A 24,474-nucleotide genomic window follows, 5' to 3' on the forward strand; every position below is an offset into this window, starting at 1 on the left:
CCGTCCACTCTCTACCCTGGCACTTTCCTGAGCCCGGCTCGCTCCCCCACGCCCTGCACCAGGGACACAGAGCCCTCAGCCCGCCCTGTCCGCCCGACCCAGCCCTCCACCTCTGATGCCTGACCTCCAAGGTCCCCCTACTCCCTCCCCGTCCTGTCCTTTGTAAACACCCTCATTCTTCAAGTAGATTCCATCAGTGTTTTGGTGGCAGGCCTTGCATTCTTGGCGGAGCCCTACCGTGCACACCTCACAGAGTGGAAATTTTCACCTGCCGAGGGAGCGGGCCCCGGCCCCCCTCCTGCCTAGGTGTGCTGTGCAAGCCTGCAGGGCCCGGGGGCGGGGGAGGCCGTAGCTGCCTGGCTGAAGAGCAGAACCTCCCACAGAGGCCGGAACCTGGTGCTGAGCCAGGCCTGCCTGGAGATAATGACCCATCAGTCCGCATGGGGTGCGGCGGCTCCCAGCCCCGGCCCAGCAAGTTATTAAAGTCTTAGGAGCGATTTCTGGATGTGTCGTGACACTCGGCACTTACTCACCCTCCCTCGGTAGCAGTCCCTGGGTGCACATTTGCTTTAGAGAGTCACGCACTCGGAAAGCCTCCTTAAGGCAGACTCAGGAAACGACTGTGGGTCTCTTACACACCTGCGGGTAAAAGGCAGACAGACAGACAGAGTCAGGCAGATGGACGGACTAACAGACGTGTGCCTTGGAGTCGACGTAAAAGACCTACAATCAGAATGAGCTGAGCCGCTGGTCCCACTACTTCCTGGCAGCGTGGCCATGAGGAAGTCACTCCCCTTCTGTCATCTACAAAATGGGAAACGGGACCCGTGTCTCCAGCTTTGCTGGGGGGGGTAGCTAAGAGCAGGGGCTGCTAGGCAGCCTGGAAAGTGCTGAGCGTGCAGATGAACCTAGGAAACGGACCCGGAGGAGCCCACCGGGGCGGGGCTGTGGCGATTCCCGCCGGACGTTAGGCTGAAATGAAGCATTCCGGGGGGAGGGGGTAACGCCGGGCCAAGGGTGCAACCCGGCCTCAGAGAAGGATGGAGACCGAATGCTTCAGAGGGTCCCAGCCAAGCCCCGGGAAACCCTCGCTGAGGCTCCTGGAAGAAGCAGCCAACCCACCTACAAGGGTACTTCAGCATCAGTGCCTTTGCTCCAGTTTTCTGAAACCAGGCTCGGAGGCCACGAGGTTGAGAGGGTTGTCTTAGGAGAAAGGGCCTGAGGAAGAGGATGGTCAGGGGAAGGATCGAAGCAAGGGCGTGGCCCCCACCAGTGTCCAACTTCTGCCTGCTCCCACGGGGAAATTCGGAGCGGGTCCCAGCTTGAGTCCGGGGCTGGACTTTGTGCCCCGTACGAGTCTGTGACTGGCCACCCCCGCCCCCCGCCACCTGCAGAAGAGGTGGACTGCTTCAGGGACAGCGGTTCTCCAGAGAGGAGGCAGCTGCGCAGCCAACACTCAGAACAGGTGGACTCGGGAAGCACTGAGGAAACAGAGGCGGCCTGGGGGGCGGGGTGCACACAGCGCCCACTGTAACCCAGGTCCCACAGGCCACAGGGTGGGCAACTGGCGTCCAGAGACAGTCAGTGACTTGCTGGAGGTCGCACAGCTCAGCGTCTGAGTTTAGGCCCCACATTTTGACCCGCAGATCCTCGAAGCCACGGGGCATCCCCTGGCGGAAACTGGTTGTTGTCCTGCTCAGCCCGAGCCCACGGCTGCTGAACTGGGGGTCGTAATGCAAACGTGTCTCTTCAAAGCCGGTGTCCCTCGGAGTGTTTCCGGCCCGTGGCGTTGCCGCGGCTACAGTCTCGTCTGTGATGGATCGCTTTCCCCTTATGCTTGTGCCTGGGGGTCACTTTGTCATGGAAGGGGCTCTTTGAGAAAGCCACCAGACAGCAGTGGCCTCTGCAATATGTTTTCCTAATGGATACAAATGCATCCTTTCATGAATACGAATGCTGGAATCGCAGAATCCAGAGCCGGAAAGGGAATCTCAGGGGCCGTGCAGAGAGTGGGCGGGGGGGGGTGCCAGCGTCTCTGCCACCAGCAGTTGGGGCCGCCCACTCTGTCTTCGCCTCCCTGCCCTTTGGCAGGTTCGAGTGTAAGCCCGAAGGCAGAGGACAGTTAGCTCCCCCAATCCCGGCTTTATTCATCAGGCACCTGTGTGCCATACCACGGCATCCAGGGTTCCCGGGGACCCCGCCTAGAGCCGATCAGAGCGGCTAACCTGTGTGAGGGAATCTCATCTGCCCCCTGAGTTGATGTCATCTCATCCCAAAGCAAAAAAGCTGGAAATTTCAGTTAACGCGTGTGGCCTGACTACGGGCAAGTGGGAACTCCCCAGGAGGCATTTTGGACCATGGAAAGTGGCTCTGGGACCCCCATTCCCATGGTCGAGTATCCCCGGGAGTCTGGGAGCGCCGGGCCAATGGGACCCAGAGAATATTTTCACATTATAGATGGGAACACCAAGGGCCATCATGGGGGAAAAAAGAGATTTCCCCAAGACTGCATGGTGCAGACGACACCGAATGGAAACTCAAGGTCACATGTTTCCTCGGGGCTCAGGGAGACCCCACACCCAGAGTCGGGGCCCACGAGGTGATGGGTAAGGGCGTGCACAGTAAACTGTAGCGTCCCCTCCACATGTTGGTGACAGCCTATCCTGACCCTGTCCTTCGGAAAGATCGCCCTGACAAGCACTGCGGGACAGGAAAGTCCGCGGCAAGAAGGCGGTGCTCTGGACTTAGGGTTTTAATGAGGAGAACCAGGACATTTTTTCTCCGCTTTCTCTTGAAGGTGATCCCTAAGGCGCTGACGGACGATCCTTTCCCATTTTAATAGCAGTCTGGAGGTGATATCATAGCAAATAAATTTAAGTGGCAGGTCGAGTGCCGTTGCAGAATTTCAACTCACACCCAGCACCACATCCTCTTCTTTCCTGCAGCTGGGACATGCAGCTGATTGACCTGCATCCCCGAGTCATATTTATAGGACAAAAGCCTTCTTGGCAGCACCGCCACTCTCTCCGTGAGCTTGGAGACTAATAGGATAAGCCAGCCAGAGAAGCCGGGTCCGTGTGGCTGCTTCCATCGCGAGCGGCCGGACTCATTATCATTCTCCCTCATTACCGCCGAGTTCACGGCCACGCCGGCTCGGGCTGCCCACCCAAGGTGCTGTCCTCCTTAATGAGAGTTGCCTCCCCACGTGCCAAGACTGCTAGGAAGATGCGGGGTCATTTGAAGGGTGCTGCTGTGTGGCTTCCCGGGGACCTCCCCTGCCGATCCTGACATTCCCAGGAGAGGGAGGCTCCGTTTATTGTCATTCAGTGACATCCAAGTGGCAAGGGGCCAGAGAGAACGTCTAAGCGGAATCAGGAGAATATCGTCGTTGTCCAAATGGGGAGACAGAGGCTCAGCCCTGGGGTGTGTCTCAGCTGTGGTGGCAGTTAATGGCAGACCGGAACCAGGACCTGCGACTGTTGACTCTTCCCGGGGAGGTGTGGTGGGGGGCTGATTTCTGTCCCGCTCTGTAGTTTTCCCAGTTGAACAAAAATAAAGTGGGTGCCGTCAGGCCCTGCTGGGGAGGACACAGCCACACACTCACCGCTCTTCCGGCAAACCCTGGGCGGATCACCTGCCACATGTGAGGCAAGGCCCTGCGCCTTGGCGGGAACCGGGCGATGGGCGAGATAAGGGCTTCGCTGCCGTGAGAGTATTCTAGAGTGAGATGAGCTGACCAACGAATCGATAAGTAAACAGATGACGTCCAAGCGTTAGAAGCTTTATATGTTAAACGAATAATAAAGCCATGTAAGGACTTGGAGAGGGAGAGATGGTTTTAGAGACAAACTTTGGGAAGGCTGGCCGGGGATGCTGTCTCTGTAGAGGGGGCTTTTGAACGGAGACAGAGTCACAGAGCAAGGCACAGGAGGGGCACGCTGTGCCGAGTGGAGAGCAGGTGCAAAGGCCCTGGGGTGAGGATTAGCTTGGTGTGTCCGAGGAACGGAACGGAGAGCAGCAGGATGAGAACAGGAGGGATAAGGAGGGAACCTCAGGACAGGCGCTCAGAGGGCCAGGCTTGGGCTCGGCGTCCCGAGGTACAGCCTGCAGGACCACTGCACTTGGAAGTGACCGAGAGGATCTGAGTCAGTGTTTACAGGTGACTCTCGTTACCGCGTGGAGACTTGCATGCAAAAGGTCCCGCCAGGAGGCTCTTGCAGGGAGCTTAGAAAGATGTGGTCAGACCCCGTGTGCATTGTGAGGACAGAGCTGACAGCCCGGCTAATGGGCTGGCTGGGGTATGCGGGAAGGAGAGGAGGGGGATGCCTCCCATGACTGAGGAAACGGTGGAGCCACGTACTGAGATAAAGGAGCGTGAGAAAGGGGTACAATGCTTTGTGGGGGGAGGTGGGTGGATACGTTTTGGATGAGTTAAGTTTTAGAAGCCGCGTAAACAGCTAAGCTCAGACAAAAAGCAGGCCGTCGACATACAGGCCTGGTGTTCAGGAGAGAGGTTAGGCCGAAACACGTGAAGTTTTGAGTCGTTAGCCCAGTTCAGGGATTAGCAAATTGGGATCCGCAGCCCTAGCTCAGCGGCTGCCTGCTTTTTGTAAATAAAGTTTTATTGGGACCTGGCCCCACTCATGCGCTCACACGTTGTCTGTGGTCATTGCTTCTGTGCCACAACAGCCAGGGCTGCCGCGGAGACTGCCCGGCCCGCCAGAAGGCGGCTGGAGGGGCAGCCTTAGAGGGACCAGGAGCAATCCTTCTGCTGTGACAGATACATGCGCATATGTCTATTGATTTTTGAGGTGAAAAGAATCTATAGCTGTTTTTTTTCTGGTTTCTCCTACGTTATTTTCTCAGGGAAATGGCAGGTGACACCCAATCCCATGCATGTATCCTCATGAAGTCCATTGCCCATCTCTGCTTGGAAGGGTCCTGGGCCTCTCGGAAGTGAGAGTGAGCCCAGAGCCCAGGTAGGAGATGCGGACAGGAGAAAGCCCCAGAGGCTGCTGGGAATAGCAGCGAGGAGGGGACCTGCTCCCCTAAAGGGCGTGGGAAACTTACAGGGGGCTGAGTCCTTGCGGAGAGGAACCTGAGTCCGAGGGTGGTCCCCTAGGAGCAGAACGGGGCAGATCGACTTAGAGCTAATAATCCCTGCATAACAGCTTCGGGTCCCCAACGCGCTCCCAGGCCCTTCCTCTCCGTGGTCCCAGCTCCGCCCCACAGGGCGCTGTGATGAGGGCACCGTCATCCCGACCTTGCCGATGAAGAAACAGGCTCCGGGAGGAGAAGGAGCCACGTGCCGCAAGTCGCAGACTGAGCGGTGACCCCTCCCCCTATCTCCCTCCCTCGTTCCCCGACCCTGCCCCGCCTCTGCAGCAGTTTTTGTCAGGACAGATGGCCTGGCCAGATGGGCCATCTGCCCAGCCCTGGTGGACGAGGTTGTACCCCCCGCTCCGGCATGAACACGCATTGTCCCCCAACCAGAGGCGTTTAGATGCCACGTGGGCCTCCCGGGTCTCCGATTGCCGGTCCAAGGCCACAGGGGGATGTGTGGGTCCAGGGGAGGCCTCGGGGGGCTCGGAGGCCTGCAGAAGGGTGTGACAAGCGTGCTTCCTGTGTTCTTTGACCTCAAGCAGCAGCCAACCTGTCAGAGCACAGTGGCTGGATGAGGAGACGGTTCTTTTCACCTGGGACCCTCCACACGGAAACGGCCAATAAACTGCACGGGCCCTTCCGCCTGGAGCGCTTCACTGTAACCCTCAGCGGCAGCAGGCCTGGGGAATGGCAATGCTTCCCATGTATCAAACAAACCCCTGGTAGGTAGGTGCCAGGGGCTCCTCACACCCAATCCTACAGCCTAAAATACCAGGGCCGAGCCGCTGCCAGCAGCTGAAATCAGCTTCGCCGGAGACTGGGAGCCCTGGTCACAGGGGCCAGCACCAGAGCCGTCACCCCGGAGGCCTGTTGGGGGGTCCGCCTGCTGTGTCCCCTGTGGCCCTGCTGAGAGCGTCCCCGGGACACTGCGGTCTGCACGCCTGGCGGGCACAGCACAGCTGAGCTTCCCACGCCGCCGCCGCCGCCCCTGCCAAGCCTCTAGGACAGTTTCTGCTTTTCTGGCAACTTCAGGCTTTCTCCCCAAGGGCTCGGTGGTTGCCTTTCTCTGTTCTGAGAGACTTTTGACTGAATTCAGCACAAAATCAAAGGCTGTTCTCCTCGATTTTTCTCCTTCGTTTAGTAGGGACTTTTCTGTCTCATTTGCGCATCTTGGAGCAGTTGGGCCTTTTTCCACCAGGAAGACTCTGTGTGACAGGGGTCCCCCCAAACTAGCCCCCCAGAGAGCCCTCATTTTCTGAGCCAGCGGCTCATCGGGGGTGGAGGCAGGGAAATTGATTGGCACGCAACCCCATGTATCAGGGTCCCCGTCTTTGCAGCCAGTGAGCCCCGCGCTGCTAGTCTGGATCACGGTCCGTGAACTTGCTTGGACACGGTGTCCGATGCTCTCTCACACGCACCACCGCTTCCCGCCACTCACCTGGAAGAGCTCCTTGAGGCTGGAGCAGGCCAGACAGGAAAGGCCAGCGCAGCAATGCACCTGCAGCAAATCGCCTGTGTTCTCTGCACGTCCTGCCCCTCCCCTGTAACTGGGGACTGAGTGACCTCACACGACTGCTTTGAGGATGAGAGAAACCTGGCACACCGTGTCTAGCCCCCGTGAGCCGTGCACCACCACACCGGCTCCCGCTGCAACCGCAGGCGGCACAGACCACCCCTGTCCAGCGTCAGCGTCCCCAGCGAGTGCCTAGCACACAGGAGGCACTCGTAAGTCAGGGTGAATGCAGCGGCTTTGCGCAATGAGAAAGCATGACCCCACTTATCCCCGGAGACCATTTCTAGAGATCAGGCATCTTACCCACAGGTCTCTGGGAGCGCGGCCCGTGCCACAGGCACGTGCTGAGTCCCTGCTGGCGCCAGGTCCAGGTGAGCTGACGGAAGGCCAGGCGGGCGGCTGCCGGGAGGAGGGCAAGGCCGGCTCCCAAGGCTGGGGCAGCTGGAAGAGGACAGACAGAGTCAGTGCCCCTTGGGAGGGATCCAGAACAAGATGGCAGAACATTCCAGGCCCTGGGCCTGTCTCCGGCCGTGGCAGTGAAGGGTCTTCGGTGACGGTGACACCTCTCTGTGCCCTGGGTCTACCGCGCCTCATGAACCATCACCCCTCTTAACCTTCAGTGACCTTCTTCCTTACGTCATCCTGGGTCTTCAGTCGGCAAGGCGCCTGGACGTCGTCACATCCCTGAGAGGCAGGCCAGGCGAGGACAATGGCTCCCATTTTGCAGAAGAGGAAATGGCGAGGCTCAGAGAGGTACGGGGATGTGCCCAAGGTCACGCAGCTCTGGGGAAGGAGGATTTCTTCAGCAGCGCCTGGAGTCTAAGTCACTGCGGCCGGAGCTGCGCCCCCGGCTCCCAAGGTGGCCCGAGCGGTCAGGACACGCGTCTGGTCTCACTCTCCACGTCATTTCTTCCCAGAACTCATCAGCATATGCCAGCCTCTCTCTCCTCCTTCTCCCCACCTCCTCTTCCTTCTCCTTTATCACCTGCTCCTTCCCTTCCTCCTCTCCCACAATCTCTGTCTTCTCTTGATCAGGTTGCAACACGCAGCCTCACATTTGAACCGGCTGGCCTTGGGATAGGGCCACCAGTATTCTTTAAAAACATTCAAGGGTCCCTTTTGAAGTCAGGGGCCCTTGACCTAGTGCCACGAGCAGTGATTGGCCCTGAAAAATAGGGACTACCCTGTGACATTATGTTAGATATTTGTGTGGGTGTGATTTTATGTGCATTGGGGGGAAGGGCCTGTCACCTAACAAATTCTCCGAGGGGTGCAAAGCCAGGAAAGTGAAAGCCTTTCCCGGAGGCGTGTTGGCTCTGCCCTAACACCCCATGAGGGCCGAGGGGAACGGGATGACTGCCCGGGCCACCGCACAACGGCAGCAAGAAGGCCGCTGTGCCCAGCACGGTCCAGGGCCACGCCGGGCGATCTCTGGGAGACATGACAGGTGAAAAGAGGCTTGTTGTTGTCTTTTCAATCATTATTTGGTTCAAGATGAGTGACTGCCCTTATGGGGACGCATGTTAAGGGGGAACCCTTCGTGGCACCCAGTTTTTTTCGCCAGGAGACCGTGACTGGCCTCGGTCTTACAGAAAGACCTCGCGTCTGGAGGACGAGCCCGTGAGAGGGCTACTGTCCCCGGACGGCGCCTTGTGGCAAGGAATGGCACAGGCTGAAGCCAGGGAGAGCCTGGCTGGACGAAGGCAGAGGTTCCGGGACACGGCGCGTCGGGGCTGGCGCCTGGCCTCCAAGAATCCGTCTCTGGTCTCTGGGCTGAGCGGGCGGCCACGAGAGTTGAGCTCAGGGGTCAGCTAGTAGTAGCCCAGCTCTTGGGTGGATGGCCTGTTGGCACCCTCTCCCTGTTGTCACCTCCCAGTTCTGTCCACAGGAAGAGCCGTGGCAAGTATGCTTATTAGGCGAAACCCACTTGCGAGGCTGGTGGGTTCATTACTGGAAGTTTATACATTCAGGGAAAGAAATAAGGTGCCCAAGTCATAAAGACGTGGGTTCGAATCCAGGCCACACTACTCACTGGTTGTACAATTTGGGGGCAGTTTCTTTACCCTATGACACTCTCTTTCCTGGTTCACAACATGGGGGTGAAGACACTTACCTAATTACTTAACTATGGTGATTTAATGAGGTGGGGAACCCAGAAGTGCCGAGTCCGGATCCTCACACATGGATTCCTCTCCTCCGCCACGAGACCAGTTTATCCAAAACCCAGCCCTCAGGGGGCCTCAGCTTTGCAGAACCGGACTCCGAAGGTGGGAGTGGAAAGCCTGGCCACCACCAAAACGTGTTAGAAACCTCAAGCACAGAACCCTATCCAGAACCTTATTGGTTCCCCTAGCACTTGCATGCTTAACTAGTTTGATTACTTAGTTTTCCAGCTTCTCCTTGATGAGAAGTTGAATTATAATTGGATTTTTAAAAGGAAAAGCTATTACATTCAGGCGTAAGATTGCCAACAACAGGCACTGAAGACGAGATAAAAGACTAAGCCCCAGGTATGGCACCACAGCGGGTCGGCGTGCTAGCCTGCTTGGGCTGCCATGGCCATGCACTGCAGACGGGGTGGCTGGGACCACAGCAACGTCTGCTCTCACTTTCCCGCAAGCTGGAAGCCCAAGGTCAAGGTGTCGGCAGGGCTGATGGCCGAGAGAGAGCATCTGCTCCTGCCTCTCACAGAGCTTCGGGGATCTGTCAGCCATCATTGGGGTTCCTTGGCCAAAAAGCCATCACCCTGATCCCTGCATTGATCTCCACATGGCATTCTTCCCAAGTGCATGTCTGTCTCCAAGTTTCTCCTTTTCCTAAGGACATCATCGGTCATGCTGGATTAGCGGCCCCTCCATTCCAGGATGGCCTCACCTTAACTGATTACATCTGCAGGGACCCTTTTTCCAAAGAAGGTCACAGGATCAGCTCTGTGGTTTTAACCTTGAGGCTCAGGAGCGCTTAGTCCATGCATGTCAGACCCCAAGTCCCCCAGAGCCTCTGTAGGGCCGATGTTCACACGGGACGAGTGGCCAGCTCTCTGCCGGGCGCTGGTCCCCTGAACGAACCCGGGACGTGCACTGGGCTCCCCTCAGCTCAGAGGAGGACTCCCCGAGGTCGTGGCTCTGAGGAATCACTCCTCGCTAGGGAGCACGTCACTACCGCTGGCTGTGAATTATTTAGACTGCTCAGCCAGACACAAAACAAGGAGCCCCTGCTACCTGCCTCACCTGACGGGGCAGTTACGGAGGCATGGCAGGCCGTCTGAGGCCGTGAGCAGAGCAGAGAACCCCGGGTGGGGGCGCGGGAATCAGCAACTGTGGTTCTGAGGCCTGGCTCTCAGCGCCCTGCAACATGAACTTGACAAGTACCTTCACCTCTCTGAGCATCCGTTTCTCGATCTGTAACATGGTGATGACTTCCGCTGGGGGGACTGCAAGTATCAAATGGGACCACAGGTGTCAGAGTACCTTGAACACTTCGAGGTGTGAAGTAGATGAGCTGTGTAGAGTTGGTGCCCACCCAGATTCCTTTAAGGGGCTGATGCGCCCATTCCTAGGTCTTGAAGGTGTCGCTGGCTAATGGCACACACTCGCATCCCTTCCAAAGGGTGGTCCTGAACTGCGCGAGCTGCTTTGCCTGGAAACGCCTGGCGCACAGGGCCAAACTGCCTGGGAGTGAGTGACCCACGACCCGTGATTGGCTGATGCAGGGTGTCGGTGCCCAGCCCCCTGCCTTGGCCAGGATGGTCTCGGTGGCACGGCTCCAGCCCCAGAGCTCCCCAGGGAGGGGGCAGGGGGGCCCGTCGAGGCTGTACACCCGCTAAACCACTCCTCTGTCTCGTGTGTCCCCTTGCACTCTCCACCTTCTTCACGCCCTCGAGGGTTTCTCCTGGACACACTCGATGTTTGTGTTACTCACACACAGACCTCGGTTTCAGGCCCCATTTCCAGGGAAGCTGAGCTGATCCCAGGTGTGCCGCTCGAGTCTCTGGTTGGTATTTCCCTTGAGTCTCCTCTTCTCTTTCAAGGACCACACCGTCCCTGGTCCGGTGCCAAGGTCTCCATGCTCAGCGTTGACTCTGCCCCGAGTGCTCCTCCTGCAGACCTCAGGTTGTGGGCTGGCTGCTCCTTCCCACCATTAAGAGCTCAACTCAAATGCTTCCCCCGCCCCAGTAGAGAGCCTTCCTAGCCCCACCGTGGAAAGTGGCCGTCTTCATTCCCTGCCTCGCTCTCTGCACACGCGGGTTCTCGCGTGTCCCTCTGTGGATTTCCTCCTCGCCTCCCTGCCCCACTGGTAGGCGGGCGTCAGTGTTCCGCTCCGTGACAGCACATCTGGGCCGAGCAGTCCCCGAGGGCCCGTCTCGCTCTGGCGTCCCACTTTCTAGGTGCTGGGACCGACCACACAAGCAGCAGTAAACAGTCCCATGATCACAGCAGACTGGGGACAGCACGGGGGTCGAGTGGCTGCCTCCCCTGCCTGTGCCCTGCACCACCCCCTGCCCGTGTCTGCACCATCCCCTGCCCACGCCTGCACCATCCCCTGCCCACGCCTGCACCATCCCCTGCCCACGCCTGCACCATCCCCTGCCCACGCCTGCACCATCCCCTGCCTGGACCTGCACCAGCCTCACCTGTAACCCAAGGCAGGGCGAGGGGACCTCCCAGTCTCATCCCGATATTCCTGGTGACATTTAATAACTATGGTTTCTGCTACCTGGGGACACACTGCTCCTGCAGAATCGCGGGTGTCACGCCTTCTTTGTTTCCCGTGCTCTCTTTGAAGCAGTTGCAGTCGGCTGACAGGAGGGTAACGGAAGTGCCTTTTATTATTTTGGTGAATGCGCCCAGCTTCGTTTTGTCACCATGAGCCCAGGGTTCCTCGAACCTCGCCACTCCCAGCCACAGAGGCTGAAGAGGAGCCTGCTTCTGCCCGTCACACGCAGACTCACAGGGCGAAGGAGGCAGTCCCCATCCCAAGGAACGCAGTCCACGGGAGACTCGGCACTTGTTTGTTCATGCCTGCCTCGGTCCATACCTTTACTGAGCACGTATTTAGTGTGCGCCTACTTTCTAGGCTCCAAGGATGCTGCAGCAAACAAACGTGGCTGCCTCGTGCGCTCCCGTTCTTGCGGCGGCCCCCACTGTCGCAGGGGCATTTCAGGGTTCTCTCCAGCACGGGAGAGGAAAAAACTGGCTCTCTCACTCCAGACAGACTTTGGAAGCCTCTCCTGAGGAGAGGACATTTGGACTGGGTTTTGAAGTGTGAATAGGAGTTCCCTGGGGAAGGAAGGGGTGCTGGGAGGCCTGAGAGGTGGGCAGAGCAGGACCAGATGGAAAAGGTTTTGTGGTGCAGCGGCTCTGGAAGGCAACAGGGAGCCACACAGAGCCTGAGCAAGAGAGAGACACGATTCAGGTGGTAGGCTAGCAGTCTGGCTACCCTGCACGGCTTAGCTACGTGGCTAAGCGTGTTAGCTCCCTGCAGGGGCCGCAACACACAACCCCAGCCTGGGGGGTAAACGACAGAAATCTATTCTCTGTTCCGGAGCCTGGGAGTCTGAGAGCCAGGGGTCGGCCAGGTTGGCCCCGGCTGGAGGGCTCTGAGGAGAGACCTCCCCCCGCCTCTGTCCTCGCTTCCGGAGGTTTCCTTGGCTTGCAGCGATGGTACTCAGATCTGTGTGTCCCCTTCCCACGGTCTTCTCCCTGTGCTCCTGTCTCTAGGTGTCCCCTTTTTCTAAGGGCGCCAGCCATATGGGATGAGTGACCCACTCTGTCCCCGTGTGACCTCGTCTTAACTAATTCCACCTACAGTGACCCTTCTTCTAAGTGAGGTCCCTTTCCGAGGCACAGGGGTCAAGCCTTCGGCGTATCTTTTGTGTGGGAGGCACAAGCCAACCCCTAATGCTAAGCAGCTTGCCTACGAGCATGCAGGCGGCACGAGCACCTGCTGTGGGGGATGGGCAGGGGGACCGGGAGGAGACACGTCATTCATAGCTGCCCCGGGGCGTGAGTGGACGAAGGGCGTGTGGGTGGGGACGTGGGCTTGGGTGTTCCCATAGCACTTCACAAAGGGCTGAAAACCATCCACCATCCAGGACGAGGAGTGGGGGAAGTAGCTGATGGAGTTATGGGGGATCCATCCCACCCTCCGATCACTCCGGGGGCTCCTCCCCTCTGATCGTGCACTTCGCCGCTGGGAGCAACTCGCCGAGAACCTCTCTGCAGGTTCCCAGCTGGGCAGGACACAGGCTGAGGACAGCCACGCGCACTGGGCCCGCACCTGGCGGTGCCACCTGCCCCTCCGTACCTGCACCGCCAGCAAAACCTGTGCGAATGACAGCCCTGTGCTCGGCTGCAGGATGCTGCTCAGGCCACAGAGGGGGCCAGCTCAGAGCCTTCATTTCCAGTGTCCGGAAGGCCTGGGGTCACCCCTAGCTCGGCTGCCTTTAGGGGTCACATCCTCTCCAGTCCTGCTTGCTCCTCTGTGCATGGGGACAAAGCAACTATGGCTGGCCTCTGGGAAGCTGGAGGGGAGGGGCCGGCAGGAAGGTCAAACTCCTTCTGACGAGGAAGGTCCACCTAGACTTGCACCTTCTGGGGGGGTCCCCACCTCACCCCAGATGCAGGAAGGCATCTGGGTCCCACCAACCAGGCCCAACAGGTCCAGATACCTGGCCCTCAGGCCAGCGCTCCGCGGGGCTGCTTGTAGGGAGTGAATAGACATCAGACACAGGAAGCGCCCTGCACGAAGCTGGCACTCGCTGTGACCGTGCAATGGCTGTGCCCCCTGTGGAGGGTTCCCCGCCATCGGCCGAGTGCCCAGGCCCAGCTCTGGAAGCCTGGCCTTCCTGCTTTGCCACGTCCACGGGCCACCCTGGGAGGGGAAAAGAATACGAAACTGGCTTCAGAGTGGCAGGCTTTGAGGGGGCTTTCTTCCTCCCCCTCCAATCTCCTTTTTCAGTGTGGGGCACTGAAATGGCAGCCTGCATGCGGTGTCAGGAGTGGCCTCTGGACAGGCCCGGCGCCGGCTTGGGCTGAGCACGCCTTTGACCGGGGAGGGAGGTGCAGGCCCAGAGCGGGGGCATCCTGGTGCCCGGTGACTCCCGGCTGCGGGAAACTCTGTCTCTGCAGCTGCCCCTGCAGCCGGGGGTCCGCATCTTATTCCTGCTTGTTTGCCACTGTGCCTTTTTGATGGGGCATTTCATAGAACAGGCTTTCCTCTGGGGACCTTCTTTGAGGTCTCCAAGTCACTCCCTGAGGCCACACATAGCCCACACCCTGTGACTTCACTGAGACAATGGTCCCCCAGATCCACCAACCCTGGGAGACAAACAGGGCAAATTTAGGGACCCCCTCCCTCTCTTTACAGGAGAAAGGACCTAAGGACCCATGAGGGGGAAACCTTCAGGCCCAAGGCAGGTTTCTATGGAGGAAAGTTTTCTAGGTCTCTGCCCCCCACACCACAGAGCACCTGGGGTCCCCCCCTCCCCTCTCCTTCCCTTGTTGTAGACTCTCCTTTTCTGTCACTGATCCCCAAATGGGAAACAATGTTTCCCACCTCTGAGCTCCCACAGCTCTCGATTCTCACATTCATTCAAGTGGTCGTTTGCTCGCTCATTCATCATTCTGTACACCGCACAAATATCAGTGAGCACCTGTCAGCGCCAGGCATGTCCCAGGCGCCGCAGAACAAGCTGCAAGCAACATGGAGGCGATGCCCCGTCTCACAGAGCCAACAGGCGGCTGCTGCGGACCCGGCATCTCGCCCGTGCCAGGCGGGAGGCGGACGCCTGCCCCGCCCGTGCCGAGGAGCGCGCCAGTGGTTAGGAGCGTGGCCTGTGGAGTCCGAGAACCGGCCTCCACACCCAGCCCCTCGGGAGCTAAGTGAGCTCCCGCCGCGGGCTGTGACCTCTCAGGGCCTCCGTTTCTCTCTGCGAACCCAGAGCTACGTCTTCCCTCTCAGGGTTGTCACGGGAGCGAATGCAAGGAGGCGTGAGACGTGCGCACACAGGCATCGGCACACCGCGAACGTCAGCGGACGCTCGTAGCCCCTGTCGTCACGCCTGTGGCTGACACTGCAGCTGCGAGAGTGTGGGTCGTCTCCCTGCACCCGAGTGTCCGTGCGCTTCGGCTCGTGAACATGCGTTTCCCGAGCTGAGGGAGCTGGCCACGGGAACGTGGGCATGATGATGATGCTGCAGCCGTTCGAACAAGGAAAAGAAGGAAAGAGACGGACTTAAAAGATACAGTGGGAGAGCAGGTGCCACTTGTACGACGTTCTTGAAGTGACAAAGGTCCGGAAATAGAGAACAGGTCAGCAGCTGCCGGCGGTTAAGGAGCGGGTAGGTTTGGAGGGAAGTGGGCGTGGCCATCAAAACGCCACCCGAGGGATCCTTTTTTAAAATAATTTTTTGTTTTTCAGTTGCGGATGACATGCAGGATCACATTTGTTTCAGGTGTATGACGTAGTGATGAGACGTTTGTGTAACTCACAAAGTGATTGCCTGGATGAACCTAGTAGCCACCCGGCACCCCTGCGGGACCCTGGCTGTGACGGGAAGGTCAGCGGCCTGGTGGTGCTGGTGTCAGTGTCGGGATCGTGATGTCATAACACAGTTTGACAAGATGTTAGTATTGGAGGACACTGGGCACAGGGCACAAGGGAGCGTTCTGTGTCATTCCTTACATCTATATGTGACTCTACAACACCTCAGAGGAAATTTTAATTGAAAAAATATATCTTCAACAGCACTATCCAGGGTTGTAGCCACTAGCCATGTGCAGTTAATTGAGACTTTGAATTTTGCCTAGTTCCAAACTGAAATGTGCTATAAGCGTAAAAAACACATGGATTTTGAAGACAGTATAATGTAAAATATCTCTAACAATTTTTATATTAAATACATGTTGCAATGAAAATGTTTTGCATATACTGGGTTAAATAAAACACTATTAAAACTAATTTTATTTTTGCTTTTTTGAACGTAGTTACTAGAAAACTTAAAGTTACTTATGTGGCCTGATGGAAACTTAAGGTTTTTCTCCTCGTGTTTTTGCCATTATAAAAAGAAATAACACTGCAATGTTTATCCTTGTAGTCAAATGAGTATTTTGTGTTTAGATTCTCTGGCAGTATTAAAAATATCCTGATATTTTCTTCTAGTATGTTTATGGTAGTATTTTTTAACTGTAAATCTTGGATATGGAAAATCTTACCTTGTTAAGAATGCATTCCCCCTCCCTTCTCAATGATCTTTTGGCAGCCTCACACTGTTTATTGAAAAGCTCTCTGTACACCACTGACTTAAAATGCAACTTTTTATCGTATACTAAGTTTCTACATGGGTTTTGACCTCCTCGGACCTCATTCATGTGTTTGCCAGTGTGTTCCATCACCACACTCTTTTCACGACTAACTCGGCTTTACACTGGCACAATAAACAGAGATAGTAAATAAGTACATTTTAGATAAAGTATGCATTTGTTTTATGAATAGTACAATTAAATATCATTTTGTCTTTGGTTGTCAAGGTGTTGGCTTGTTAAATGCATACATTTAAAGTATTGCCTAAGTTTGGTGACTGCTACAGAATTTAATATTTTTAAGTATCTCAAAACATATGTGGAAGCTCCCCTGTCTCTGTGATCCTGTAAGATGCGTTGCTGGGAAATGGCATGACGAGACCACAGAGAGCGGGGGAGCGAGGCTTGAAAAGTGGCCCCGAGACACAAGCCTGTGCAGCTGAAACATGATGCCCAGCACGTGGCAGGCTCCACCCAACACCCCTGCTCGAAGGAGGGCTCCTGGCAGCTAGGACTTCATGTTCTTCATCAGCCCATCCTCCTCGGCACTTGAACTGGAAGTGGCACATAGTAGCTGCTCACTAAATTTGTGTCCATGAATATAATTCCTCCAGGGAGGAAGAGAATCAGGGACTAGAGGTCAGGCAGAGGGTCCCCCGGCACTCCCACGAAGGAGGAAACTATTGGAACAGGTTCCCCCTCTTCTACAGAAATGGGAAAAATGGTCCTGCTCCCTCTCCTTTCTGCCAATGGCCCTCGTCACCTGCCCTGAGGGTAAAAGTCAAGGGCCTTGTGTTAAGTCCTGGTGTATTGCAGGCACCTTGGTAGAGTGTATATGGGAAAAATTAAAGCTAGGATCAAAATCGATGTGATCATATGGCTTCCTGCTGATCTCACTCGGGCTGAGTAAGGCTCGCAGCTCACAGGTTTGGGGGAACTGGTGCACAGTCACGGGGGGAAATGGGTTCTGGACTCGGATATCGGGTTTGAAACCCCTTTCAGCCACTTACTGACTAAGTGGCCTGTACCTCTGTCACTTAACTTCTGTGTTTTTGTTGGCTCTTTTGGAGTAAAGAGCAAACATGTATGTATATACACACATACACACACACATATATAAATTCAATCTATCTTCTCAGACTATGAAGAAAATTAAATAATTTCACTTATGTAAAAAAAATTGCATACTTAGTAATCATTCAATAAATGTTTGTTAAATAATTTAATGAAACAGACAAGAAAGCTTTACCCTTTAGGTACTGACTAGGAAGGGCATGGGTTTGGAGTTGGACGGCCCTAAATTTATACCATAGCTGCCATTTATTCATTGAATCCATCAGGATGGTTTGAATGGTGTCCACCAAACTGAAAACAAGAAAACCAATTATCTAACAAAGCAGGAAGTCTGGAGAGAGGGCCGGCCTTGGGAATGCTTGGTCCAGAGGCCACCAGGGTCATCAGAGACCTGTCCTCTTCCATCTCTCCGCTCAACACTGGCTCCCCCCTAAGAGGGGTTCCCTCTTGCTCCCCAGATGGCTACCAGCAGACACTGGGGCCACATGCTGGGCAAGAGCATCAGCTCAGGAGAACCCCGCACAAGCTGAATGACCACTGTGGACCGATGGGACCAATGGCATCGCCCTTGGATGCCGCCATGCTGCTTTGCTCATGGAGACAATGGATCCACGGATGTGGAGAGTTCTGGATCCAGGGCTGCGGCCACATTGCCCTGAGAAAAGTGGGGACCAAGGGTAACCTGGGTAAAACCGGGTTCTATTAGGAAGGAAGATGGTAGGGATGGATGCTGAGTGGATGCCCCAAAGTCTGACCAACTGTCACTGGGAGCAACTTGAGTTCAATTTCCCTGAGATCCAGTTTTCTCATTTGTAAAACAAAGAGTGAATCGATCGTACCATTTCTCATGGGGTTTTGTAATGATTGCATGAGCTTGTGTACATAAAGCACTTTGTCTTGGACTTGGGGGGTAGAAGGTGGTAAATAAAAAGATAGATATTTTCATTATTATTTAGGACACTGAATTATAGCTCCCAGAGCACCTAGAGTTCTTAATTTTCCACACGAGGAGATGGAGGCTCGGAGAGACCGAGTGAGCATGCACAGACCGCACAGCTGGTAGGGTGCGGCTGGCACCGAGCTCCCAGACTCCTGGCTCCTGGTGACGTGACCCATGTCCTCCAGCACCCCCTTTGCCCAAGGACCCCGGAAGGGAGCCTGGTGCCAGCGAAGGGTGGGAGGCAGATGAGCCACCAGGACGCCATGTCCTGTTTCCATCCCACTGAGGGGCCACCCACCTGGCTGAAGCCACTGGAGCCTTTCAGCCTGGGGCCGCCAGGAACCGCTTACTCAGACGGGCCTCCCATCCTTCCGAGGCCTGCCCTTCCAAGGAAGAAAACCTCCGCGTAAGCATCTCGCTGCTGCCTCCGTGCTCTGCTCGGGAAGTGGCCCTCGGGGAGCCAGCTCCAATAAACCACCTCTGGAAAGTGCATGCTGGGGACCGGGGAGAGGCCGCTGCGCCCGGGGAGGACTTGCTGACGCGGAACATCCTCTGCGGTGAGCATGCGCGGACCGGACACTCCTGCAGCGGGGAGCGGACCTTGTCTAATGAAAGCTCCCCTTCTGGGGCCGTGCTTCCCACCTGGGGCTGAGCCTGCACTTCCAGGGACCTGGCCCCTTCTCCACACCCGCAACGCCATCGTCCTCCATACTCCGAGCTTAGCTTTGCTGTCTGCTGAGAGTGAGGCATGCTGGGTGGGGGAGGAAAAGGAGAGCGCGGGTCTCGGGCTTGGGGTCAAAGCTGCTACTTCCTAGCCACGTGACTTTGGGCAAGGTACCTTACCTCCCCGAGCCTCAGTTTCCCTAGCTCTATAATGGGGATAGTAAGGGTACCTACTTCGGGTGTTTCTGTGGACTGGGTGGTGTTCCCCGCCTTCACAGCCCCGCCCACCACGAATTTATGTGTTGAAATCATGCAGGTGGGGCCCTCACGGTGAGATTATTGCCCTTAAAAGAAGATACACTAGAAAGTGCACCCTCTCTTCCTCTCCCTCTCCCACTCCCCACCCCCAACCTGCCTCTCTGCCAGCTGCAAGCCAAGAAGAGAGCCTTCATCAGAAACACCCGGCTGCCACCTGATCTCCGACTCCAGCCCCCGGCACGATGAGAATCTTCATTTCAGTTGTGTGAATACCGTGGCGTTTTGGTATAGTGAGTCCTAGCAGACAGACATGTGTATAAGGTGTTTCTTATGGTGCCCGGCATTTAGTAAGTGCTCATTAAATGGTAGATTTTGTTTAAATGAAAACAGGGAGTTCCATATTTGATCTTACAGTTATTACGTGTGTTAGGGATGGGAAAAATCTATTAGTAATTCAACGGGTGCTTTTTGCCTCCTATGGGCCAGGCATCGCCCCGGTCATTGGCACTTTACTCGCAAACAGGTATGGATGCTGACCTCAAGGGGCTTATAGTCACGTGGGGGAGACAAGCACTTTTCCAATACACACCAAGGTGCATAGATTACTAGACAAACGCCCGTCCGGTGGCGTGCCCCGGGCCAGGCCCCTTTCTACGTGCCTTACCAATGTCAGCTCATCGGATCCCCGCACAGCCTCACAGGCAGGTGGTAACTCCTTTCACAAACGCAGAACCGAGGCACAGACGAACTTGCCCAGGGTCACCTGAATCGGTTCACTCTCGCTGCATGGTAAGTCATCACCAACCTCAGTGGCTTAAACCATAATTCATTGCTTCCTAGGCGATGTTGGCTGGGTGCGGGCTCCGACCGAGGCTGGGCTCAGCCGGGCGGTTCTGCTCTCGTGGTCCATGCTCCTCTGGCCAGCTGGGGTGTGGCTTTGGTCCACGTGTCTTTCCTCCTCTCCTTGGACCAGCAGCGGGCCAGCCCTGGCACATCCTTCTCGCAGTGATGACGGAAGACCAGGAGAGGAAGCCACGGGCAGGTATCTATCCCTAGACCTGGTCACCAGTGCAGCTAAGTGGCAGGAAAATCAAAGCCACGTGCTTGGGCTGAGATCCCAGGAAAGTCACCTTCGCATCCCTGTGAGTCACCCCCCTGTTATTCCTGAACGTCTGCCTGAGGCCAGCTGCGGGGTCACACCTGCAGAGGACCATTCCCGTCCCGGGAGCGCTCCATCAGTAGGGCCTCACCTGAGCATTCAGTCGGTCTCTCATCAAACACGCCTGGAGCGGCTCCTCTGTGCTAACGACTGAGCCAGGTGCGACCGCACAAGACAGTGTGGTTAGAGCAGGCTGTGGTGTCACCCAGGCGAGGCCACAGCTCGGTGCTGCCGTGACAGCCTTCGAGTTCACATTGGCAAAATGAGGACAATCACAGCATTTGCCACTGGAGGTCCGGGGGGGAGGGGTTGGTTGCTGGCACTCTTTCTTTCAGCCCTTTCCCCGCCAAGGTTCCTGCCAGCGGGGTTGGTGCACAGGGCGCTGAGTCAAATGAGCCAGACTTTATAAGGCACTGGGCTTTCTTGGAGGAAACAGTCCAGTCCCCAGGTCAAAGTGCAAACCTTCCCTATTAGCTGAAGATGGTGGGGCCTGTGGAGGGCCTTCCTAGCCCACCTGCCTGGTTGCTGGTGGAGAGGTGGGGGCCAAGAGCACAGAGGCCCAGCTTTCAGCCCCGGGCACAGGAATGCAGGTGTTCTTACTCCAGGCAGACGGTGCGGCCTTGGGCCAGTTATTCAACCTCTCTGTGCCTCAGCTGTCTTGTCACCAGAAGGAAGATGGTTACACGGGCCTCCCTGCCTGGCGGCTGTGAAGATGCAGAGGAAATGCTACGTGGGGTGCCTCCCACACACAGGTGCTCGGCAGTTCCTCCCTCCTCTCTCCCCAGAGGTAAGTCAAAGCTGCAGACTCTGCCCTGAGTCTCCGCCCTTCTGCCCACCTGCCCACACCCCTCCTGGACCGTGCCCCAGTTCTGACCCTGCTCTTTCTGCTTCTGGGCAGCTCCCTCCCCCTGCTGGGCAGGCCCCTCGCTGGGGCCCTTCATCTTGTAAATGCCGCAGCGAAAGCCCTAATGTCTGCTGGCTCCCCGGAGAGGCAGTGTTCACCATGGAAGAAAATGTGCATGAAGGCTGGGCTGGGGCTCACACCACTCACCCGCATCATCTGGATTTAGCGAATGGGCTTGGGCTCTGCTCACTGTCCTCTTCAGAGAGGATGGGAGACACAGCAAGCAGGGGCTTTGGGCAGACAGGCTGGGGCCCAGGGCGAGCACTCTGTGCATGTGATCTTGGGCACCCGCTCGTGTTTCTGCGTCTCCGAGGGTAGGTGTGAGGTTTGCACCATGTGCTTAGTGAGTCCGGAGTTTACTCCATCGAGCACCCTCAGCATCTAGCACGCTCCTTTGTCCTGGCAGTGACGGAGAGGCTGCTCTGGGCCCTAAAGGACCTAAGGGTCCTAAAAAAGGTGGGGGGCCAGGAAGCCTGGGTGTGGGCCCCCTCCCTGGTCTGCAGTGAGCTGCTGGGGTGGCTCATCCCCACCCTTTCCTTTGGGACAGCCTAGTTCTTCACTCCTCAGTAGACACCCCAGGGCAGAAGGGTCCCCAGCCCAGCCCTGGCCAGATCCCGGTGCAGGGACACGGCGATGGCCTCTCCTGCCCTCTCCCCATGCTTCTCGCAGGCAGACTCCTCCCCATGGAGGCCCTGCTCCCTGTCCACCAGTCAGGTAACCCTCGGCCCTGGACCATATTCCCTGTGCATTTGTCAGCAAAGTACCCTAAGCCCGAGGTCACTCGAATGACCCCCAAATCCTCCCCTTAATGCCACACTTACTTAGCGGAAACCCCTTCCGTTGAAGACCCTGGGAAGCCCGTCTTCAGCCAGGGGCTGGTAGATGCGGGCCGCCCTGCTGTGAGCTGTGGCGGCTGGAGGGCTCACCCCAGCCGCTGCTCTGACCTTTTCCACCACCTCCGGCCAGTACCGAACTACCTCCCTGAGGAGCTGCACCTCCAGTTTTCGGTTGAACATGGACTAGAAGCACGGTCAGCTAAAGGCTGTAGGATTTAAGAGACTTTTCTGAGGTTGGAGGATATACCGAGGAATTACTAAAGAGGGACAGGTAAACACTGGTGTCCAATCCTGCGGATGCCCAGGCTCCGAGGCCCCCCCTGCCCGGAGGGAAGGAGGCAGTACCTCGTGGTTGGCTCTCCTCCGCAGCCCCAGCTGCGCCGGGGGGTTGCATCCTGCTTGCAACACTCGGTGCGAATCCATCCCCGGCCCCCAGTTCTCCAGTCTTCCCGCTAAAGGAAAACACTCGTTCCTGAAGCAGGTGGATTGCCAAGGAAGCATCTCAGAGTGTGGGTGCTGGACTTTAATGAACGAGAGCCTTGATATCCAAGCCCATGGAAGGGTGGGGAGGCAGGCGGGGTGTGCTGAGAGAGGAGAGCAGGGATACAGCCCTCCTCTAGGTGCCCATGCCTCCCTTCTCTGCCCCAGGGAAGTCCCTGGTGGGGGAGGGGGGTGGCTGACAGGGAAGGCTGCTTTCAAGGAGGAGAATGGGAAGCACGCCCAGCACTGGGGGCAAAGAGTCCTTCTGTGAAGGGATTCTGGGCGGTGCGCCTCCCAGCTCACTGCCCACCATCCCCTGCCCACTGTGAAAGCAACTTCAACATTTGTGCGCAGAACACGCAACATCTCAGTGTGCGGAGACTGCGCTGGGGGACGCGAGTTGCTCAGGGCTACTCCAAGAACACCGGGTAAAGGACGGCCCAGTAGGGTACCTCCTGGAACAAAGCACAGGCCCTCCCCAAAGGCAGATTCCAGAGCCGCCAAGAGCGGGGAGATCAGCGGCGTTTCCCCCCAAAGCTTTGGGTTCCCAAGCTAGGTGTGGGGGAGGGCTACATGCACACGGACCGTCTCAGCCAGCATTCAGGCTGGCGCCACCCGGGGTGGCAGCAGCGGCAGCAGCAGCTTATTACACCCTATTCTTCCACTAGAGCAAAGACAGAGGATCTCGGTGCCTGTGAGCCCCACGCCTGAGTTCCTTGGCTCTGATTGGTCCGGTCTGGGTCATGTGCTCATCCCTGGACCAACCACCACAGCCAGAGGAGCATGCAGTGCTCTGATTGGGCAGCCGGGCATGGTGCTATGCCTATCCCTGGGGTGGAAGGTGGTGAATGGAGCCAGACCCAGATAACTCCGTCAGGGGTGAGGGATGGAGAAGGTTGGCTTTCCTAGGACAGTCAGGGATGCTGACACCAAAAAGGAGAGAGAGTGGGTGCTGAGCAGGCAGAACCGAGAGGGGTCCCCTCAGTGGTGGGGCATGTGCCCTTGACCATGGACGGCATGGAGCGGACCCCCAGGACTCGGCGCTCACCTGCCGCCCCTCCCCCCGGGCCATGTTACGGCCGTTTCCAGGCCCCATCTCAGCCGACAGCGCTAACTTGTCATCTCCAAGGGCATCCGCGCCCACTGTGGGGAGGTCATGCTCCCTCCTGTGAACCCCCAAACCTCAAACAACAGGTCAGCGTTTCTGCTGTGTCTGCTAGCTTTGGGGGTGGTGGTAGGTCACCGGTTCTGGGATTTGAACCCCTTTGGGGGACTCATGATTAGAGGAACCCAATCGTGCAGTCGGTCAGCAGCGAGGTCTGTCTTACGCTCGACCAAGTGCCTTCCCTTTCTGAACCTGTGTTTCCTTATCTGCAAGATTACAAAGATGAGCACTTTGGTGCACCCGCTCTGAGATACCCAACGTGACAGGCCTCGCAGCTGGAGGGGGAGGAAGCTCACATTTAATGAACAGCTGCTATGTATCAGGAGCTGAGGCGCTACCTTCAGGCTATACAGCAGCACACGTTCTCCCGGGTGATCCTGGGAGAAAGGTGTTCATCTCCCATCTTGCCCGTGAGGACGCTGAGACTTAGAGCAGTCCAAGCAGCCCGTCCCAGGTTACAGGGCAGCCTCGCACTTGGCCTGTCTGGCTCCAGCCGAGTGAGTGCAGGTGGACGCGGAGATGGGGCTCTGTCGACGCTCTTCGTAGGGCGCCTCTCTCTAGCCCCGCCCCCCACCCCCACGGGAGAGAGCGGTGGGGAGAGCTGCTCCACAGCACGGCTTTGTGTCCCTCGTCTTTGTGGTTGGCCCCGCCCCTCTCTGGTGACAGCCACGTTCCTGACTTCGCCGTTTTCCTCGGAAGCAGCCTGGACCGGTGAGTTCTCTCACTGTTGTTCTCTTGTTCTCCAGCTCTCTCTGTCGCCGCGACCCTGACCCAGCCCTTAGGCGTGGGCAGCTGAAAAGCAGTCAGGGTGAGTGCTGGGGAGCCTAAGGAACCGAGCACAGCCGGTCCCTCTGGCGTTTTACTCTCTGTGCCCGGCAGCGGAGGCTGGGGGTCAGAGCCTTCCGTACCGCCCAGCAGGCGTGGGGTGATACTTACCGACTGTGGTTGATGGACTAGGACTGGGTCCATGGCACCTCCAGCAGCTCTCCCCACAGAATCAGGGTACAGTTACACAGTTCAGTGACAACGGGTGAGTGGCTGGGCCAGGGTCCCCAGCAGGAGGATGCCAGGGCAGAG

This window comes from Phyllostomus discolor, chromosome 1, assembly GCF_004126475.2.
Source record: "Phyllostomus discolor isolate MPI-MPIP mPhyDis1 chromosome 1, mPhyDis1.pri.v3, whole genome shotgun sequence".
In the NCBI taxonomy this organism is placed as follows: domain Eukaryota; kingdom Metazoa; phylum Chordata; class Mammalia; order Chiroptera; family Phyllostomidae; genus Phyllostomus; species Phyllostomus discolor.